Genomic DNA, 6,001 nt, shown 5'->3' with positions numbered 1-6,001 from the left:
TGAGAGAGAGATAGGCAGATACCAATGTGGATTTAGAAAAGATAAATCAACATCAGACCAAATGTTCTCACCAAGACTGATACTAGAAAAAGGAAGAGAATATGGTCTCCAAACCCATCATCTCTTCATAGATTTCAAGTCAGCTTATGACAGTGTCCAACGAGAAGAACTGTCCCACGCCCTGCTACAATTAAATATACCCCCAAAACTAGTTCGCTTAATTACGAGTAAGATGACAATGAAAGACACTGTGTGCGCAGTGCGTATTAAAGGGTGTCTTTCATCGGAATTTAACAGCACTAAAGGTCTAAGGCAAGGAGATGCTCTATCCTGCCTACTGTTTAATCTTATTTTGGAATATGTAATGCGTGAGGCAGAAATCCCGCTATCCGGCAGTATATTCCACAAGTCTGTCCAGGTTTTAGCCTACGCAGTTGACGTGGACATAATTGGAAGATCCTTCCAAGATATGGAAAGGGCCTTCCTTAATCTGGATAGAGTGATTGGAAAAGTGGGACTACAAATAAATGCTGCCAAGACCAAATTTTTAAGAGCCGAAGGACCTGCAGATCATCCCGCGCACGTAACACTTGGCAATTATATGATTGAACAAGTTGATTCATTCATATACCACGGAACCTTAATCTCTAGGGATAACGATGTATCCCTAGAAATAAAAAGAAGGAGAATGTTGGCCAATAGATGCTATTATGGATTGAATAAGCATATGAGAAGCAACTTAATACCAAAAAATACAAAAGTGCTTCTCTATAAGACCCTGATTCGTCCTGTGTTAACATATGGCTCCGAAGATTGGGTGATTTCAAAAAAAGATAGGGGATGCTGCAAGTTTTCGAGAGAAAAGTTCTTCGACGAATTTTTGGCCTTATTAAAGAGGGCGCGATTTGGAGAAGAAGGAAGAATCGGGAATTGCAGCATCTATTCCAGGAAGCAGACATCGAAAAGATAATTAGGCTTGGCAGGCTCAGATGGGCAGGCCATGTGGCAAGGATGTCTGATTTGAAAACACCCAAACGGCTTCTGCAAGAAGAAGTATATAGGATCAGAAGAGTGGGCAGGCCTAAATTGAGTTGGAATGATGGGGTAAGCGTGGATGCCAGAGACCTGCTTGGAGTGAGGAATTGGAAGGTTGCTGCAATGGATAGGAGTGACTGGCGGAAGCGGATTGAGGAGGCCAAGGCTCAGTAATGGGCTGTAGCGCCAGTAGTAGTAGTAATTACAGCAGTCACAACAGTTTACTGCTACTTACTCACTACGTAACACCACAAAACTGTTCCACGATTGACCACTGGTCCGCACTGCACCGAATTGCGCTAGGCTCAACCGCTTTAACGAAACTCTACTCACTAACTGACTAAACGCCTAACTGGCTAACTTTGAAGCACTCCGCAACATGACTCTCTCTCGAACTGTCACTTCCAAACCGTCTCTCCAAACTAACTCTCTCCAACTGAGACTCCAACCGTGACTGACTGCAACTCTGTCTGCCACACTTCAACTGCAACTCCCCCACTCCAACTGGGACTGCCCCACTTTAATTCCGTCTGTCTCACTCCCACCTGCCACTCACTGGTGGGAAAACACATATTGCCTCCACCCCTAATGGGGCCTCTCCCTTAGCTTACTTTTACACAGTGGTGGACCGTTATAGGCTACGGTCACTAAACTCCTCGAACAACCTAGCCCTTTCTTCTCCGGGTCAGGTAAAACCCGGCCTTTTGTTTACACAGTGGTGGACCGTTATTGACTTTGGTCAGCCACCTCCCAGGACAGTCTAGGCCTTTCTTCTCTCCTGAGGTCAACTTCGTTACAATAATATTGTCTCTAGGCGAAGGGTCGATTTCAATAGCCACTTTCCTAGTGCCATTCTATGCACTTTCCCCAGATTTCCGCGGTTGTCTTCTAGGTTCACTACATAAGGCCCTTTGTCGTTCATTTTATATCTATTATTTAAGGCTTTGTTCATATAATCGTTCTTTATTGTTGTATTATTTTGGTTTAACGAAAATTTATTTTCATAAATATGCACTTTCCTTGAACCATTATTATTAGAATCAGCTGGTCGTTTATTTGGGTTAATTTTTGGTGTTAGAGAATCCTCTTCTATTTCAACGTGTTGGTTAATGTTATTAATGTCAGTCAGCGTATTGTTAGTTGTTAGTTGGGAGTTTGAATTTTCTGTTATGAATTACAATTCATAATTTCTGACTTACCTGTAGCTATCTTCTGATTTTCTGGAGGCCCTTGGCCCCCACTATCTGCAGACATACTCACTCACCGTTAAAAATAAAGAGAGAAAATGAAAGGAAAAAAATCTTTTTTTTTTAATTCACAATCACTTTTTCCAATATTTACAGTTTTGTCACGAACACTTTTTCTAATATTTACTGTTTTTATTTTAAATTGTTATTAAATAAGTTAAATAGAACTGATTGTTTAAGAGAGCAAAATCAAAGATAGATAGGTGCCTCTGGGGCAAGACTCCGCATCCACCCGGGAGGCCGCCCATGGAAGGCTCCTTCTCCCCACACCATCCTCTAATTACCCTTACTAATGAGCAATTCTGACAGAGCTGTTTGGAGGGTCTCCATTTCTCCCTCCAAGCCACTCCGTCCCTTTGGCACAACGGGGCCAGTGGCTTCCGACATCAACCCTTCCTCATCCTCTGATGTCTTTGCCTCTTCCGGGCCTTTGATCTTAATAGACTGCTCTAAACCTTACATGTCTCCAGCCAAAAAAGGGGGACATATTAAGCCTCCTCAGCTCTTCGAGTGAGGACCTGTCCATGAAAAACGTCCAAACCCGGCCGCCCTCCACAGGCTCACAGCCCCACACTCTCCAGTTGCCCGTGAGCAACTTTTCGTTGCCCACCTCCAAGCTATTGAGCACCACTTCGGCTTCTAGTTTATTTCCCAATTCATCGGGGATGAATACGGTCGCGGTTTCAGGCCTTGGTATGTCAACTCCGAGAAGTGGTAGTAGCTTAGACCCCTCCCACGGTCTAAGCTTTGGGACAATGTCCCTAAGCCACTCTGCACTAACTGGTCCGAGCAGGTGACCATTATAAAACCGGGCTTGTACATAAATTTGACCAGTCGCACCAGCATGGTGCCTTTCGGTATTTTATCATATTCACTCAGCACGGCATACTGGATGGCCTTTCCGGCGCCAGCTGAGTCTCTGGATGCCCTCCTGCACAATGGCAACTTTGACAAAGGAGAAGGCCTCGCTGTAGGATTGCTCCCCAGCCTTGGCCTTAGTCTTCTTTGCCGGCTGCCACTGTTTTGGAGATTCCCCTTCCTACCTGGGACTTTTCGCTGCTGGGCCCAGCGGTTGAAGTTGTCGAGGATTACTTGCCTTTTGCCTGCATGAAATCCCGATCCTCCTGGGCTATTTTATTTAGCTATTTTATGTATGTATGATGTTAAATGTTCAAAGATCAAAAACCGGGATATGATTTTTCTTTCCTTTTCGGAGGTCATCCTCTCGACAAATGCCTTATTTTTCGCCTTTAAATAGTTTATTAAATAAGTTTAATAGAACTGATTTGGAGTTTTATTTATTCGTTTTGCATTAATTTCCATTTATATTGTTTATCTCTATATTATTGTATTGTTTTAGTATCTTATCAGCAATATATCAAAGCTATTTATTTAATCTATGCAATGCATGAGATGACCGACTGCCTTGATGGTCGTTGACCAGGAGCAGTCTTATATCTAATAAAGACTATTATTATTAATATTAATAATGACGTCTCAATGTCAAGTGAGTACTTTAGTGGCAAGGACCAAACAGTTTTACGAGTAATACGAGTATGTTTATTGCGCAAGAACGATTTTATTTTTATAAATAAATTGGTAATCAGAAAAACTTATTTTTTTAGAATTCAGTGATAAATTTCCAAATTATGCAACAATTTCTAATTTAGAAAAGATACTGAAAATGTGTAGTAAAATAAGGATGTTTAAACCTATATTTATTCAATGTGCTTTAAGGAGATTAGCGTGGTTAGATGATATTTTAGTTGATAAGGTATCATTACAATAAAAATATTGTAATTTACATATAATATAATCTAACTTGGTATTTAACATTAGTGGGCGGAAAACAGCTTCATAGTGTATACGTAAAATAAATGCATAAAATTTGGCTTTAATTAGGGGTTTAAAATTCAAAACCGGATCATTGGTGCAACAGGAAAGTTCACGCGAGACACATTTCATTTACAAATTTTGTTAAATTTAATAACTAGCTATAGTTATGAACGTTCTATTTTATTTCTATTCTATTTTAACCTCCCCCTCCACGCTACCACTGATAAGAAGGGTCCCCTCTCCTTCCTCAAAAAAGCTTTGGAATGGGACAAATAAAATAAAATAACAAAATAAAAAAAGGAAAGAGTGGGGGTCGTCACCGACACTCAGAATACCTTAACCGATTTAGACAAATACAATAAAATTTTATTTTACAATTTTGAACTCACAAAACGGATCATGACCCAAATACATAAAACTAGTTAGACTTATAGGTTTTCTGACTTTAAAATTAGACTTATTGTAACTCTCACGAGACATCAAAAGAAAACGAAAGTACATCGTTCAACCGGGAGGCTAAGGGGTTGTCAAGTCCCTGGCGAAAACTGTTCCAGCTAGACCGACGCTAAAAACCTGACAATGGCGGACACACAGACAAAATTAGACATTAACCCCCTACTCTCTTGAGACACCCAAGGGCAACTGGCAACAGAGCTTTCCACACTCTCTGCGGTCCCCTCTCCTTCCTCAACCGAAGTTTTGCCAACTGCGAAATGATGCGCTGTTAGCGCCAACAGACAAATTTTAAGCAAGGGGCCTAACATCCTTCGAGGATCGAACATCCTCCCCCGTAGTGACTCGCCAGAGTTCCACCCACTGAGTTGGGGGCAGGAGCAGCTTGCTGACTGGACTGCTGGTGCTCCTGATGTGTAAGGGCGAGACAACTCTTGTACCTGACAAACCGCAAGGGCGCAATCTTGACGTTGTAAGTGCTAGTATAGTCAAAGCTGATACTGATAAAGAATAGTGAAGCTTGGCTCTTCTGTCTGGAAGTTGGCTCATATAAGAGTTGCACAGTGACTTGATACCGAAACATTACGAATTTTGACTGACTAAGGGAATGGCAATGGGGAACTACCGACTGACTGACTAAGGGGACTGGGCTTTATCAGGGGCTGGAGAAAGGGGGCAAAGTACTTTGTTAATGGGAGGTTAATGGGACTTCAGGTGAAGTGGGCTACGGCGGACAAATGGGGTTTGACACTCACAGACTGAAATTTGATTTAGGTACAATAAAATTAAAAAATAAAAAAAACTAGTAAAGTTTCCCTAGACTAAGGACATAACATATATATATATAGACTAATGACAACTAAATAGTAGTTTAAAATAGACAACAAAAATTAGACAAGACATATAAGTAACTTAATGATAGAAATATAATTCAAACAATAAACTTTATCAGACTAAGAAAAGATGACTAAACATTAGGCGAACATACTTTCGAGGATCGAACAGGGGTATTTTTTATATATTTTTTTTTCTAACATGGCATTAATTTCTGCAACCTTCGTGCTGGGTGTCACGTTATCATAACGGCTTAGCCACAGTGGTAGCCTCACTGCTTCAATTTTTTTGTTCTATTAAGGTTTAGTTTAAATTACTAGATGGCAGACCTCATACCAGCTGATGACCACAAGATGGTACTAGCTAATGAAACATTCCTCCACCCCTCTCGCCCATTGATAGACAGGAGGGTGATTTTTTAAATTTCTTATCTGGGATTCGATCCTACAACCTTCGTACTGGTAGACACGTCATCTTCACCAGTCGGCCACAGTGGTAATCTCGCTAACTCTAGTTATGAACGATCTCTTCTATTTTAACCTCCATCCCATCGCCCACCGATGGAAGGGGTACTTTTTTATTTCTTACATGGGATT

The sequence above is a fragment of the Rhodnius prolixus genome, unplaced genomic scaffold, assembly GCF_049639745.1.
Source record: "Rhodnius prolixus isolate KJV_2025 unplaced genomic scaffold, Rpr scaffold_32, whole genome shotgun sequence".
Lineage (NCBI taxonomy): Eukaryota > Metazoa > Arthropoda > Insecta > Hemiptera > Reduviidae > Rhodnius > Rhodnius prolixus.
This window is presented reverse-complemented; position numbering follows the sequence as displayed.